The 17,712-nt window shown below is 37.6% G+C and overlaps 1 protein-coding gene across 1 annotated transcript in view; it reads left to right on the top strand.

Annotated features, from left to right (window-relative positions):
- The first annotated feature begins 15,129 nt into the window (after positions 1–15,129).
- The window catches only part of kcng2 (potassium voltage-gated channel, subfamily G, member 2), a 34,316-nt gene continuing 31,733 nt past the window's right edge, over positions 15,130–17,712 (top strand). Inside the window, exon 1 of the mRNA XM_087787530.1 lies at positions 15,130–15,283. The gene's annotated coding sequence lies outside the window, so the exon portion shown is untranslated. The remainder of the gene's footprint in view (positions 15,284–17,712) is intronic.

Below are 17,712 nucleotides of genomic sequence, written 5' to 3'. Positions count from 1 at the left end.
GTACTTTGGTTCAAATTTAGACTGTTATGAAACATTTTTTTATGTTTACTTAAACAAATGTATAAACTTGTGAAACAAATTTACAAAACCATGAAATAACTCATACAAACCGAAATGGAAAAAATAAACTTTGTGCAAAGAAATTCCAACTTGGAAACATATTTACTCCTAAAATAAATGCATAAAATGAATCTTTGGGATTCTATCTTTATCTCTGTCCAATGTGTTTGTTTCACCATTTTGTTAATTTTCTAAAATTCTAAAAGAGTTTGTAAATTTCTGTTTCATACTTCCCAGTCACTTTGAATGTAATTCAACGTGAAACAATATTAAAAGACGTCAAGTAGTTGTATTTTTTGTTTTTGTGTTTGTTTCAAAATGTATTTTACTCTCATGCACTCACTCTGCACCGCCCTCAGTAAAACACTCTATTTTGAAGAGAAAACTTTATTGTAATTCTATTCTCCATATAGATGTATAAGTCCATCGAGGAAGCCCAATGTCTGCTGCGGAAAAAATGTAGAAAATAATATGTTCTTTGTTGTATGTATTATTACTGTCTGAAAGACAGTTTTTGTAAGTTTATCAAAAAGAAAAGGCCGTTAACTTGTGAAAATGATTAAAACAAAAACTCGATATGGACCATCTTGTTAAAGAGAAACTAGTAGAGAGCTCCTGCTGATTCAGCGTTTTGGTGAGGTGTATTTTTCATGCACTTAACTCCCTCAGTTTAATAAGTAAATGATATTTAGCAACAAAAAAAAAGATGAAGACAAATATTATATTTTTGGTTGCAACTAACAAAAACATGTTCATTTCCAGACAGAAGGAAACATTCTCCACTATAACAAACGTCTTTGAAGAGAAGCTGTTGCAATAATCTTCATTATAAGTGATCATATGTGAACAAACTGCTGCTCTGCCTGCTGAAGCTCAACTTCCTGCTCCTGTCCGTGATGTGAACAATAACTGACGTCACTCTCCGGCTCTTAAGAGCCTTTTCAACTTGAGCATCTGAATCATAATCTTGCTCGTAATTGCTGCGACCTTTGCTGCTTCTTCAGGGACGTCTATTTTCACATGATGGGAAAAAGCGTCTCAGAAATGATTGACACGTGTGAGAGGGAAGTTAGCCCGACATGTCTCTCCGCAGAGATAGAACTGAAGAGGTCGGTAACAGGTGCTGGTTCTAAAGTTGACGTAAGGTTGCGATGACTTGTTTATCGAAGGCTTACACGTTCACTCCTGGTCGATGATGTTTCATTTGAACCGCAGCATGAGATTAGCCATGAAAGCATTGGATGAAAAATGAGTGTTCAAACGGCGACAAAAGAGTCCATGAAGCGAGATTGACACGCAAACACTGTTGTCACGCTGGAAATATTGTTGCTATAGCAACTGTAAGGCGCAGGATTTAATAAAATAAATAGACCCCCTTTTTGACCAGCAGTTGTTCTTCAGAGCAAATACATCAAACAATTTAGATTTTCTGCTTCTACTCACCTTAAAGGTCAGTTTGTGGTTATGGATTTCACTTTTATTGGACTCTACTATTGCCACGCTGTTGTCGAGGGCTGGTCATACACTTAGGAACTAATGGGTTTCCGCTGGGGGTCACTGACACGGCGATGATGCCGGAGAAAACCTCGTAAAATTGGGTCTACACCGAGCCGCTCATTGGGCATGAGTGGTGACATCATTGTAGGCCACTTAGGAACAGCCCATGGCTCATGTGCTGCAGTCAGAAGGTCAAACAAGGAGCCATACATATGCAACACACAGCAGAGCCGCTTCCTCAGGCCAGGACTGAAACCCCTTCTCTCAACAGAGGCATGACCTTTCAACCACTTGCAATGCAGTTCCTACAGTCCACTGAGAGGCTCTATAATCAATTGCTTTGAAAATCTATTCTTTTGAAACCTCACATCCTTCCGTTGTCTCTTGTGTGAGCACTAAGTTACTCCTCCAGAGAAGAAGAAGGTCTGTAAAGGAGGACGTTGGAATGAACGGACAGATGATTGTTGAGTCCACTTTAACCTCTTTCTCTCTGTGACTCACTTCTTATCTCCTGATCGAGCAGCTCTTGGGCTTCAATCTTCTGAAGCTGTCGTCTCCAGCTCTGGTCCAGGAGGCATTTGTCACCGAAAGAATAATCATTCCTGTTGATTATTACTGTCTATAAAGTGTTTTGTTTTATAAAAAATAGCTTCTTTTTTTAAGTGACATTAGGACTGAGACTCTTTACATTTCAATACATTTGCATTAGTCAAGTTTACTCTAAAAATAAACCTGTAAACTAGCGAAAATGAGCACAAAACAAGCTCTGTATCATTTATTCTTTACTTATTTTATCTATAGGTCAGTCTGTGAATGTAATACCGACATCCTTGTGGTTTGTAACAATCGCAAGGAAGGCACTCTTATTTTTTATTTATTCTCATGTACGACCACTAGATGGCGTGTACCTCTGATTCACCAGTTGAAAAAAGTTCAACTTGTCAACTTGACTCATGGGTCCCCAACTTTTTTTTGTGCAAAGTATTGGTTAAATTAAGGCATTTTTCTTAAGGACTGATCATTAACAATTCAGGAAATAAAGTGTCATCAAAGGCTCGGTTAAGTGCATGAAAAATGCAGTCCTGGAGCACTTTTTTTTAGCAAGAGTGGTTAGAGGGGGAGATTTAAATAGCAGCAGTGACGTTGTGGCTAACTTGGTGGACCTTTTCACGGCAGCCTTACGCTAAATGGTCCCCTCTATGGTGGATGGGAGACAACCACACATACTGTTTGGGTTTTTAAGAAATCCTTTGATGTGTCAAGAGTCACAGGTGAATGCTTTGTCACTTTATTATAAATACAGAAATTGTTTTTATTATTCGTATTTATGTGGTACTACTGCAAGTCTGATTATATCAACTTCTTGTTCAGAAATGTTTCTTTTACTGTTAAACACAATTAAATGAACATTTCTTTTATTTTCTTTTAAGAATATGTTTTTCAAAGACTTTTCTATATATTTTTGACAAAAATTCAGAATTAAAAACAGGATCGGACCATTGTTCTTAGAGTAATCTGCAGAAATGAAAAATGGAAAGATATTTTAAAGTGACATTAAATAAACAATCTTTCAAACTCTTAACAAAAACACCTCTGTTCTTCTCCCCCAGCCCTGCTGAATATCAACAAGCCACTGGCGTCAGTTGCTTCACATCAACAGCTTGAGTCATTAATATTGCAGGCTTCAGTGTCGACCCTGCATTATGATCAGATCTTCACAGCATCTCATTACGACGCCAGGTCATGATCATCAGAGCAGACCCGGCATTACTCTTCATGCTCTCTGGTGGACTTCCTTCCAGGCGGGGCAGGCGCCTGTTTGACAGAAGAAACGTTTGCTCGGAGTGAAACGAAACAGTCGATCCCCGGCGAGGTCGATTCAAAACATGGACGAGCAAAGAAATATTCAATCTAAGGCCGCGAGGATAACAAGATGACCGTGCTGAAGGCTCCATAGCTGCTCATCAGTCTTTCTGTTTTAGGTCAAGAATGCTCTGGCATTAAATCCAGATTCAGTTATAAGGACATGATTTATAGACAAAGCAGTTTTCTATACATCACATTAAACTCCCCGTATTAATGAAAATGCAAAGATTACTTTTTATAAGGTCTTACAATGATCTTAATTTATGGAAATTAATTAATTCATGTATTAAATATGGTGTAAATTTCACAAAAATGTGACCTATTTTAATTTGCATCGGGGTTATTTTGCCCCCATCTCAGCCACTTTAAAATTCAAAATACACCCCCTTGTGGCTCCTTTTTCTGGACCTGATTGAGTTTCTTTAAAACCTTCAAGGGGCGTAACTGCAGAGATACATTTCAAATTTGCCAACTAAAAATATCTTTACCCACAGACATATAATCTCAATTATATTGCAGAAAATATATAGATATAACATTTTAAACACTTTTATTCTGCAAATAAAATAGTTAAATTTATATCTTTATATTTCAGCAAAGGTCTCTACAGTGCGGTTGTGATCAACTTTTCCTATGATTAAAACGTTAATCCTAGTCCACCTCATAACTTGAATAAAAAATGACTTCTCATTCCGTTGGTGATGTGATAAGAAGAATTCTTTATTAATGTAAGCCAAGGACTGGTTTAATTTTTAAACCATTGTGTTTTACACTTTAATTTGCGATTCAGTTTCTTGTTTCTTGACACTTTAACAAGATAAAATCATTTTAATCGTGTTGTGGCCGTTTTAATGTTCCAGCAAGTCAGATTTCAGGTCGTTATTACTGTCAGATTTCAGGTCGGCTTTGTTGCTGAACATCTGTGCTCATCACATCAAAAATTTAAAACAACATTTTGCACAAACTTTGACTTACATGGAAAGGAAGGACAGACCTTCTGCCACATCCCGAGGGATTTTCCTACTTTCACCAAGTGTTGTTCCCTTTTTCTGGGGGGGGGGCAGTGACATGAACAGTGTCAACAGTCGATCGGTGAAGTAAGTGTTCTACTGTTTTATTTCGTGCTTCTGCTCAAAATGACGGATGGGTTTCAGCAACCGACACTCACTACAATGACTGCCATTGTGACTTAACTCTTATTTCAGTTCCCATGCCTGTGGACGTGTCATGGTTTATGTTGTATTTCCACCAGCACGGTTCAAAGCAGGAACTGAGGTGATGTCGACCGACTGATTGGTCAAAGAGTAATGTCACCGAATATTCATCAGCGCGAGTCCCAACATAGGAAACAAAACCTGCTATTTAAAAAATAGAATGCAGTATTTTAGTCTCAAAAATTGTCCTGTAGATCTCTTTGTGTCTGGTGAGTACAACATATGAAGCAGTTAGTGTAAAAAAAACACAACAACGATGAAGTCGAGTAAGGCTGGTTTTTGTAAGAAAAACGGCATACATTTTCCCCCCTTTTGTAGCACTAGCAAGGCTCACCAGGTCATTATTTCTCCTCTTTTCGAAGAGCCCTTGTAGGCCAAGAATGCTTGGTGGTAACACGCCCTGAGGTAGTTGGTTTCTCTGACCTTAAGTTTGCATTTGAGGTAATCCATCTTTAATAGCTTGTGTGTCTCGAAGTAAAAAACTTGGATTTTGGTGGAGATTGGTGAGGTCTTAGAGAACGTCAACTAGTCACCATTACTAAGACTCTGGACCAACATGGATGGACTCAGGAGTAGGCAAAGTCAAATATAATTGTGGTGTGAGGACAAATCATTGCTAATCTTAACAAAAGATCGACAGGATTCCCTTTACGTCACTAACACCATGTCTTGGACTGGGCTTGGCTCAATGGTTGTTGACCGTGTTCATAACTGATGTGTTAACATGCCTAAAAGGGTTTGACTTGTAGCCAAGGTCAACGATATATATAGAAAGAATATCAAGTGGGGGTTAGCTGGGGAGATAATGACTATTCCAGACCTGCGAACACTTTGGTATCTCCTGGATAACAAAGGTTTCTGGGAAGAGAGTACTTTCTCACTTAAAGGAAATGTGTTCTAATGGTTTTCCTAATTTCCTGTACACTCTTGTAAAGTGATTGATAGAACTTTTGATGGACTTCCTGTTCCAGTTAATTGGACAATATTGTTATGATGCATACTCCTATGCTCTTACTAGCAGTGACGTAAGAACCCAGCTAATGATCCAGAAAGTCTGTAGAACTACTATTTTGTGCACATTAGAAGAGCAAGCATCATTAACTGCGTACAACATCACCCTGCTTTGTGTGGAGAAAACAAGGCCTCGCCAGCATGTCATGTCTTCCTCGGCTACACGGCCCGAGAGGTTGCCCGGCTCCGAAACATGTTGCGATCATAATTGCAGTTTTAGCAGCTCGTTACTCACGGATCGGTCGCACCAGAGGCGGCGCGAGGGGAGGATGAGGATGATGGAGTCAAAGTTTATCAGGAGTTCTCGTGGCCGGCGACGCCGTTCATCACTGTCACGTGCCGCCGGAGAGCGTGCACGGCCAGATCAGTGTAAATCATCTCTACTTATAGGAGCTCTCACGAGCTCCTCATGTCGCCGCCCCATCGGGACATGAACCCTGGGATTGCAGCCCCGACTAAGAGCGGTAAATTAAACATGATATTACACAACAATAAACTTCCACTTTTCATGAGGTGAACTGACAGCAGCGGAACAGGCAGCATTCCATGAGGTCTGAATAATTGATGTTTCTTTTTGAGTAAAAAAAAATTAATTCTAGATTGTGGTGTTCCCTGGTTAGCCCCACTTAAAAAACGGTTCAAGGTGGACCAGATGTGAAACAAGTACTGGAAAAAAAGAGCAAAATAAAGGCTTGACAGGGCGAGAAAAGTCAAAGAATGAAAGGAAATGAAAAGGAGATGAGCAATACCGTGCCTGTAAACTGATGTCCTGGCACACGTCTTGTGTTTCTTGCCATTAGGGTGAGTCTGTCCAACTAGCTCACTTGTTTGAAACATGATCCCTGAACCAAATCTGGTCTGCCTAGTTATTTTATGTTGCCAGCAAAAGCTATTAACACATATTTAACACGGGAAACCTCAGCCTTGGTGGTGATGGTTTGGCTGTGGAGTTCAAATTTCAACACTACTATTAAATACTAGTTTGACAATCAACAAATCACACTACAAGTAGAGATAATGTCTTGTTTTAAAAGAGTCTTTATTATATTTTATTTAAAGAGTATTTATTGTATGATATTCAATGGACATTTGGCCACGTGTGATGCTGCGCAGGCGTTATTTTTAACGATTCTTGAGAATGATTAATGTTGATTGAACGGAAAAATGTCAATTGTGAAAAGCTGACTATACATTAACATAATTGCTGTATGTGCTTATTTTAATGACCTATATATCATCACACCTCTTCACACCTCCCACACGGATAAGCTCAGTACAACATTTCTGAATCAGCAAACAGACAGTCGTAATTTGTGCATGTTGTGCATGCACTCGTGAAAATGTTCTACTACGCAACATATGCAGAATAACGTGATTTTATTTTTGCCTTAAGCCTGTTATTTAAATAAAAGAAGAGCCGACTTTTGTCAGAAGGCAGAAATAATTTCTCTAGGGAAATAATTGACGAATCTGGATTGTTTTCTGTTGGAGTACTGCCAAAAGTTGTCATAAAATTCTTTGTTTTTGTGATTATTTAAAAATAGATTCTGAATGCAGCAAAACAATGAATGAGCACACCTGGAATTATGTATTTTTTTAAAAATATTTTAGTTTCTTCAAAGCATCCACCTTTCACTCTGATGACTGCAATGCAGACTTTTGTAATTATTTTGATAACCTTCAAAATATAGTCACCCAAAATGGTTTTCACTTCTGTGGGGTTGGGACCATTAGTTGTGTTGTGCAGAGAAAGTCTCTCGAAAAATTGCATAAACTTTGAATGAACCTAGAAAGTTTGTCTAAACATTTGGCATGTACCATGATCTTGATGAAGACTGACATTGCAGGATAACACCACAAATAGAACATGGTAACAAACAGACATTACCCCAGAAAAAAACCCAACTTGCTCAATTCTAAAGGGAGGATCTGTTTTGAGCTCGCTCCATTTATTTTCTTATGCCGAGAACAGCAGCTGAAGACGAAAGGTCTAGGCTTCCTTCTATCTGGGACTAATTTTGGTTATTTACCCAGAGCCGGTTTTTCTGGCTTCCAGGTTTACCTCATTTGTTACCGGCCCGCACAGAGAGAATGAACAAGTCGAAACGAGTCTAAAATAAACTTGAAAAAATAGTACCAGATTAAATTATTCATGCACCGAACGTATGTTTTCAAACAGCTTGTATGATTTTATTTTTCCTGTACTTACCTGTCCTACACACCTTGTGTCTGTCCCCTTAGTGCCAAAGAAATTGGGGACCCTTCTTTAGATAATGTAAAAAAAAAACATAGTTTGTCGTAGTTTGTTTTCTTGGTGGTAATATCACCAGTCAAACAAAGGCATGGATAAATAGACATTCCCATACAACTATTCTGGGACCCACACTTTCTTACTCTCATATACCATAAACGCACAACCAAGCCAAAAAACACATCTCCTACTGAACATGACCAAAACACAAGCCGAAGAATAACTTAACACACACAACAGACGCCCTCACACAAACACCTACACAGACAAACTTTTATTCATTCAAGCGACAAAACTACGATCTCTACACACACATGCCAAGAAACACATCCAAAATAAACGCACAATATTGTCTCATACAACAACAACAATGGAGCCTCTAGACAAAAGAACACACACCAATGCACATGCTTTGTCATGGTGGTCTGTGTGTAATGCTAACCAACAATCACTGGAATAAAGGATCTGGAAATTGAAATAGATTTAGAAAAAAATTGCTCTGAATTGGCTGAATCGATAGAAATCTGATTTTCCTCATCCCTGAGGGATTCCTCCTTTTGTTTGGGAGTCAAAGGTCAGACGTACAGTGACAAACCAGTGAATGTCCACGCTCAGCATGATGAACAAATCAGGCTGTGAACACACACACAAACACACACACAAACAGCAGAAAAGAGATGTGACACGTCCTTGTTTTCTGTCGCAGTCAGTGACAAAACTGATGTTTGCATTTCAATCAATCAGTCTCTTTCATAGGCCACACTGAGCGAGCACCATGTTGACAGACCGATCTCCACTCCCACTGCCTCACTCTCCTGATAACACATCCCTCACTCAGAGCGACCATTACGTCAATCCACTCTCACCATCGATTATATGGCTGTTTAGAATATAAAACATCCATTAAAGACGTCTTTTAGAGATATCGATCCCAGAATGTGAATTTTTAAACCGACCTTTTAGTTACATGGACTTCCTGCACTCAGTCCTGTAAACCTTTCAATTTTATGGATCAACAGGCTTTTTGACGTCACCGTTGGAAATCGAGATACTTATAGAATGTATTTATAGAAATACTTTTATTAGTCATATCCTTCCGTCAATGAACGTCAACTCTGTACGTGCAGTGAGTTCAAACTTCTGATCTGCCGTCATAAAGAATGTCCTCTTTTTTTGAAAATAAATCCACAATTAAATATCCATGTTGATTATTTGAAATCTAATATTAAAAAAAATACGGTGGCTGAGAAGTGAAAAGGTTTTTTTTGTTGTTTTTTGTTTTTTTTAGAAAGCGATGAAAGCAATTGTATATTTTGTAATAAAAAAGAAAATAATGTAAATTTGTTTTTCACTAGCAAACAAATGTAAACAAACAGTTAGAACAACAGCAATAAATATACAATTGATAACATCAAACCTCAAGACTTGTTCCAGTTCGTCTTCCCTGTCATGAGAAAACACTTCATTGGTGTGTTGGTTGTTTTCTTTGGTTGGTGTGTTGGTTGGATTGTTGGTGTGTTGGTTGGTGTATTGATTTGTTGGTTGGTTTGTTTTTTGGTTGGTTGTGGTGTTGGTTGGTTTGTTGGTTGGTTTGTTGGTTGGTTTGTTGGTTTTTTGGTTGGTTTGTTTGTTGGTTGATATGTTGGTTGGTGTGTTGGTTGGTTAGTTTTTGTTGGTGTGTTGGTTGGTTTGTTGGTTGTTTTTTTGGTTGGTTTGTTGGTTGGTGTGTTGGTTTGTTGGTGTGTTGGTTGGTTTGTAGGTGTGTGTTGGTTGGTTTGTTGGTTGGTTTGTTGGTTGGTTTGTTTGTTGGTTGGTTGGTTTGTTGGTTGGTTTGTTGGTTGGTTTGTTGGTTGGTTTGTTGGTTGGTTTGTTTGTTAGTTAATATGTTGGTTGGTGTGTTGGTTGGTGTGTGGGTTGGTTTGTTGTTTGGTTTGTTGGTAGATTTGTTGGTTAGTGTATTGGTTAGTGTGTTGGTTGGTGTGTTGGTAGATGTGTAGGTTAGTGTATTGGTTAGTGTGTTGGTTAGTGTGTTGGTAGATGAGTTGGTTAGTGTGTTGGTTGGTTTGTTGGTAGATGTGTTGGTTAGTGTCTTCTCGTCTGGACTATTACAACAGTTTGTTTTCATGTCTTAACAAGAAGGATCTGTCTCGCCTGCAGTTGATACAAAACTCTGCAACGAGAATTCTGACCGGCCCTAGTAGAAGACATTTCTCTGATCCTTAAATCTCTTCACTGGCTTCCAGTTTCTTTCAGGATCAACTTTAAAATTCTGGTTCTTACTTTCAGAGCTATTCATGGTCAGGCTCCTCCTTACATCACTGATCTGATCCAGACTTACACCCCAGCTCGGGTTCTGAGGTCTGTGGATCAGAATCTACTGATGGTTCCTCACACAGTTCAGGACCAGAGGAGAGAAATCCTTTCAGGCTGTTGCTCTTAAGCTTTGGAACAATCTTCCTCTCTTTGTGCTTGATGGAGTCTACTGACTCCTTTAAGACGTTTTTATTTGTTCAGGCTTTTCCTTGATTTTCTGGAACTCCTGTTGTGTTATCAGTTTTATCTTGTTTTACTTTAAAGTACTGTATATACTTTATTGAATATTGTTTTGATTGTTTAAGCGCTTTGTGACCCTGGTCTGGAAAAGCGCTGTATAAATAAAAATGACTTACTTACTTACTTACTTAGTGTATTGGTTAGTGTGTGGGTTGGTGTGTTGGTAGATGTGTTGGTTAGTATGTGTTGGTGTGTTGGTTGGTGTGTTGTTTGGTAGGTTGGTGTGTTGGTCGGTTTGTGCGTTGGTTTGTAGTTTGGAGTGTTGGTTGGTGTGTTTTTTGTTTGATTGTTAGTGAGTTTGAGAAGTTCGTTAGTTTTGATTCCACTACTTCAGAAGCTCTTTTATGTCTATTGTTAGTCTGTTTTTTTCCTTTTGTTTGTTTAGAATTTCACATTGTGTGATGGTCCTATTCCAACTGTTTTAAATGCTTTGACCAGTGAAAACCTTTTTGTTCAGAAGAAGAAATATAAAACCTTATTTAAAACCAGGAGTTTCTGCCTCCTTGTGTGTTTGGAACCTGGAGCGAGTTCCCTCTTAACATTACCTTCTAAGTAGTTAATTTTATCCAAAATGAATGTGTGATCTGATATTATGAAGCTTGAATAGTACGAGGGAGTAAGATAAGGATCTAGACTATTAAAATAATGAATCCTAGAGTACAACTTTTTAACAGGGGATTAACAGGAAAACGTTTAAGAGTCTGGGGGTCCACCATGCAATTCTGTGGCATGAATTATTTTGACAGATTACAGAGAAGATGGTTTTAGGTTGTCAGTCTTGAATTGGGTCACTATTTAGGTCACCTCCGAAAATGTGTGAAAATGGTCCTCTTATAACTAGAACAGCAACTCCATTTAATTTAAATGTAAAATGAGAACGATAAACCTATTAAGGTTATAACGAATGTACACTTCTGTGATCCATCACCTTCAGGTGGGTTTCCCCGTAAAAACAAGATTTAAAATTGAGTCGCTTTGAATGTAAAAACGCTCCTGATCTTTTGGTAGGATGATGGAAACCTCTGACGTGACGAACCGAATAGACGCTTCTAGACTGGAGCCGTTGAATTCAAAATGTGATGACATTTATCTGTGAAATAAAAAACAAAATAAAGTGTATCAATAAATGCCAGCATTCAACCCCCAACCCACTCAGAACACTCCCCCAATGAACCCACCACCAAAACTCTGAAAAATGAAGACAGTAGAGGATAGAGAATGGTTGTCGCACACTACTGTACACAACTTAGTGAAGCTTAAAACCAATAGATTAAGTTGTAACGAAAAATGTGACTTATGAAACAATAAACACTTTGTATAGTTATTATATATTTTACGGATTAATGTGAAGTAGGATTTAAGTGATCAAGAATCACAGGAACAAATGTAACTTGTAAACAATGTTTACTAAACATGAACAAAATAAGCTATACACTTAAAATAAGTAGAAGTATTTGTAATGTGCCTTTCTAGACCAGGGTCACAAAGCGCTTGAATAGTCGAAACCAATACACATTTAAAAATACCTAAAGATTTAACTATTTAATTTAAGACCAAGACATAAGACAAACACAGGAGTCCCAGAACATTTGGAAAAATGATTCACAAATAAGAATAGAAAGAAAGAAGAAGAAGAAAATAGTTTCCTGAAGGAGTCAGTAGATCATCAAACACAGAGGGAGAGGAAGCTCATTCCAAAGCTTAGGAGCAACAGCCTGGAAGGATTTCTCTCCTCTGGTCCTGAACCGTGTGCGAGGAACCATCAGTAGATCCTGATCCACAGACCTCAGAGCCCGAGCTGGGGTGTAAGGCTGGATCAGATCACTGATGTAAGGAGGAGCCTGACCATGAATAGATCTGAAAGTAAGAACCAGATTTTTAAAGTTGACCCTGAAAGAAACTGGCATCCAGTGATGAGTTTTAAGGATCGGGGGAATGTGAGTTCTTCTACTAGAGCAGGTTAGAATTCTTGCTGCAGAGTTTTGTATCAACTGCAGGCAAGACAGCTCCTTCTTGTTTAATCACGAAAATAAACTGTTGCAATATTCTAAACGAGAAGACACAAACGCATGAGTTATAGGCTCTAGATCGTTTTGTGACATAATTTTCCTAAGTTTAAACATTTTTCTCAATTGAAGGAAACAGGACAGTTTTCTGCAGTGTTGAACTAGAGGCATGTCTTTGTCAAATACCCAGGTTTCTCAGGCTCAGTTTGACAGACTGACCTAAGTCACCCAAGAACTGACTCAACTAGCAGCTGCGTTTAAAAAAAATAAGCTTTTTTTCTTCTTTTTTATCCCTTCTTTTTTTCTTTTGTCTTTGGAAACCATTGTTACTTCCTCAGTTAAAGCTTTAGGAATTGTCAGAATAAAATCATAAATAAAAAAGGTTTTGTCCAAATCAGTCCATATTCAAGATGTAAAAGCATATATTATCTCGCTAAAGGTTAATTTACAGACACGTCTTGTGTGAGTTGACTTTTCCCAACGTCATTGAAAGCTGTTGCCATGGAGATGGATTCTGAACCAGACGTGATGTTGAGAAATCAGTGTGAAGCCCTCAGGAGTCTTTATAATTAATTATTTCCAATGTTGTGTTTGATTGCAACAGAGCAAGTGAGGTTCTCACTGACATGTTATAAGATAGAGCGCCATGTATTCTACGATCTACAACCCGCTTTTCTTCACCAGAGATCAGAGACATCAGCAAAAAACCATTGGCTGGAATCAATTGGGGATCTACCAGCAAATATTGGCGCTCAGCAGAGAGAAGTGACTCTGGCTTCAAGTCTGCTGATGATTTTCACAAGGAAAACTGGGAAAGAGCTTTAACTGAATATTGTGAATATTTGTATTTGTATGTAGAATGGAACATTGAAAATAGATTCTCTACATTGTTTACTTTTTCCCCTTCTTTCAGAAAATGACAAGATGAGAAGCATCAACAGATGCTGGTAGTGGATGACGAGAGTTCAGTTTAATTTGGTTTAATATTAAAGTCAATTAAATAATGAATCAGATGCTTATAATTTATCAAATGTTCCTCGCAGGGTGTTAATATTAATCGATTTAAATTCAAAGTGTGCATGCTTCAGGCATCATTACATTTATTTTTGGCACAAGGGTTTATTTAAGGTGACGCTGTTCAAATAAGGTAGGGTAAGGTAAAACTTTATTGATCACTCAGGAGAATATATAATATAAATATATAATCAATGACATATAGAGCAACTACTGTGTTAATTGAAGTGTGTCTTAAATAGATCTTTAACCTCTATTGTACTCATCAGTATGTTTCTGTTTGTACAAACCTCTCTTTTCATTGAAATGTTTACATTACAGAATGTGCTTAAGCCCTGCCCACTGGAGACACTTCATTTTCCTGGAGATTAAATCTTGTTTACCATAACCACACCCACTCTGATGTGATTGGTCAAACACAATTTCTTCAGATGTGGGAGAATGTTATAAAGTAATAAGTTCAAAACGTGGTCATGATGAGGTACTTACTGCATCTTAGAGAGGAAGAGTTTTGAAACATGTGAGTGAGTCAGTACATCAGTAAATTTGGGCAGTGACAAATGAGAAAATACTGGAAAAAACAAGTATAGCGTAATATCATATAAAGTGTATATCATGTATAGATTTTGTTATTATTATCTGAAAAAACAACAACCGATATGAGCATTTTGTTGACCAGTCTGGATGGTCATAGCTATAAACATTTTAGATATTAATTAAAAAGATCTAATTATGAAGCATTTAATTACCTTCATCAATCTCGTATTTATAGCTAAATAAATTAAATTAAAATATTGATTATATTAATATGTAAACCTGACCTTTACCTATCCAGTTTAACTTTATACAACATATATGTAATAAATAAATTATTAAAATTGTGTCCTTGTTTATGTACCTTTTTTTGAGAAACAAAAACTCCAAAAGTGACAATTATTTCACTTAAACCTTCGCAGGAGCCAAGGTGTCAAACAACCAAGTTGATGGGATTTAAAAAAAAAAAACTTAAACTGACTAATGTACTTACTGACTAATGGTTGATAACAGTTATTCAGCTCTGTACACTTTGAATATTTACTTACGTTTAAGACTCTGATGTAAAGACTGCAAATAAACCTCCAACTTCCAACACCAATCTGAGTGGAAAACTTTGAGTATTTTTATAATAAATATGCATTATATTTCAAATAAATTACATCCTGCGTCTGTTATGGGTTGATAGCGATAGACTATACCTGCTTGATCGAGGAAAAAAAATGAGGTCATTTGTATAACATAATTTTTTTTTTTTTTGTGGAACAGGTTCGTAAGGGCAGAATTGTAATAAATAAAGTAAAGAAAAGAAAGTGTAACTGCTTATTACCAAATGTATTTTTGTTGCCCTCTTTGTTGACCTCTATAAAGTATTTCCCCCCTGTTCTGACTTACAAAAACCTCGTTGTTTACCATCTTGATAAAGATATTTGAAGAGCATTAAAGTGGAGTCTTTTGACACTCACGTTCCAGGAACGAGAAATCACACACTCCACGAGGCGGTGCGATATCTGATGAGACACACACGCACACACACACACACACGCACACGCACGCACGCACGGCGAGAGCAGCTTGATGTGGCAGAACATTTCCTCCTCGGCGTCTGTGGACCAGTCCGGAGCTCATCCGGAGGAGGTTCTTCCCATATTTCTGCGGAGACTTGAGGCGCGTCTGTCCCACAGAAGGTGATGCGAGTCCAGGTCTGATCAGGTCCCGCAGAGGCTCCTTTCAAACTTGGAGACAACCTGCGTGAAAAGGACTAAAAACACACGCTGGTGAGTAAACTCGCTTTTTATTTTTATTTATACTGCGCGCTTTTTTTACAAGCATTTAAAGAGACTTCTCTGTTGTATTTCATCGAGCTAAGATCGAATGATTTAAATGAATATATTTTACATAACTATTGCAGCGCATAAACAAATAACACAAAACTATTCCTGCGTAATAAGTGGTCCCTGAAGTATCCATGTGGGGCGAAATACCCTCTCAGAAAAAAAACATTGCTTTTTCCTTTGGAGGGTTTAAAGAAGCGTTCTATTAAGTTTCTTTGAATATTCCAAGTGGCTACTTAGCTTTAGTTTTTTATTTATTTCAGACTGTGTCGCAATATTTGAATTGAGGTGAAAAAAGTATGCCTGATGCATTCACGGTGTGTAGGGATCTTCAACGTCCTTCTAATGACAGTGGTAATACAGTAGGTTCTAATAATATTGATGGATCTGATAATGATAAAGTTGAATTATTTGGTGTCCATGTGGCATGATATAGAGTATTGAGATCTGACCTTATTTTATGATCAACTGTATTCTATGATCAATGTATAATAAGGGATTGTTAAGATCGATAAATGTATCAATGAAATGTTGGTTTAAATGACGTAAAACATTGAGAATACATTGAGATGTAATATGATGTTAATTAACATTATGTAACAGAAGGAAATATATAAGATTGTCAATGATGAGTTATTATAATATCACAATAATGATTATTTCACTTTAAAAAACAAAAAAAACAAAAAATTGATACAATTCAAAAGACCAGAAAATAAAACTGATATTATGTTTGTTTTAATACTAAAATGTGATTTTATTTGATCAATAAATAAATCAAACATTACATTAAATCGTGTTCTATAAGACAACATTTATATGAGACAATGATGAGACATACGAACATTTAGGCAATGGCTCATTTTCTAAACATTTCTGCCAAAACAATAATGGAATTATGAGATCAGCAAAAGAAATGAACACTCAATGTCAATGCGTTTCTAGAAGATTAACATTGGGGGAAAAAAAAATAATCTTAAACTTAACAAAAAATGTAGTCATTAAAAAATATATTCTACACATGTTTGGCACAAATATAGGACCAAATGTTCAATCGATGTAAAGTTTTGTGCAGGGGCTGAACCACAAATTGCAGTGTGTTTACTAAGATCACAGCGATTGCGCTCATCACTTAGGAGCCCAGACTTCATGGTGCTTGAGTCGTGGAAACACATTCTACTTAAGCATAAAGATATTGACACAGAGGATGTTCATAGAGCAGGAATAGACAGTGTTTGGACATGTTGCTCAATACTTTTCTCATGAGTAATTGGATAGTTTGGCAAAACTGTCTGGATTTTTAGCGCTGCCGGGGTGCCTGGTCACACAAACTCCTCACTATTACAGTATTTTATTGTGAAGAAACGACCATGCGTTCATCAGTATGAACAGACACAGACATTTTAAGTACTTTGAATCAATCCCGCTGCCATGCACCCTTCATGTCTAGTAGCACAGCCCACTCAGACCCCCACCGTAAATTGATCGGAATACAGGACCACCAATCACATCAGATGTGTTTAGCTAGATCGCTGAGATTTCAACAAAGACATCACAAATGTATCTAAGATTTTGCTTTATTAGATCACAACATGTATCTGCACAGATACTCAGTAAAAGTGAAGCAGTTTTAACAGATTCAAACTGTGCACTTTGTCAGAGGAAAATGGTAACGACTGGCTGCTCTGACGCCTCTTGCAAGTCAAATATTGTCAAGCAAATACACTGTGTGTTGTGATTCATTTTTGTTTTACGACTTTACACATCGATTCAACTGCTACAATTGAATCAAGCGCATCCTTGTTCACGCAGCACGCTTCACAGAGTAGGGGACTTCATGCATGTAGTACAACAGGACCAGATTTCCGCTAAGTTACACAGCAGTGCCCTGCCTTTGTGCTGATCCAGAACCACTGTATGTCCAACACCTACCTAACATGACGATGACAAGGGACAGAATCTGAGTTTTATTTTGGTGTGCCTACTTTAATGATTCTAGATAAATGTAGAAATGACCAAAAAAAGCCAACAAAGGTAAAAAAAAGTGCAGACACTGCATCCAACTGTGGTACCAGGACAAGTGGCATGATTGTTGTATACAGGCATCAAGGTACTGAAGCATTTCCTGATATTTGATGTATTGTTGTTTGCTACTTTTTTAAATGCAAATTCATTTTTTCCCTCTTTTCAAAACGACAGTATACATTTAAAAGGCTGAAATAAACCTGACTTATTATGTGCAGCAGCAACAAAACTTATGGATTAGGATCTGTTTGTTTCCCTTTCTTTTGTGGGTAAGAAAGTGAGAAAACCCGGTTACAAAAAGGACCAGTAGAGGCGGCGTGATGGACAGCCGGTGGCGGGCTTGGAGG

The sequence above is a fragment of the Callionymus lyra genome, chromosome 3, assembly GCF_982586985.1.
Source record: "Callionymus lyra chromosome 3, fCalLyr1.hap1.1, whole genome shotgun sequence".
Lineage (NCBI taxonomy): Eukaryota > Metazoa > Chordata > Actinopteri > Syngnathiformes > Callionymidae > Callionymus > Callionymus lyra.
The sequence above is the reverse complement of the archived record's forward strand: the minus strand, read 5'-3'. Positions and strand labels throughout refer to the sequence as shown.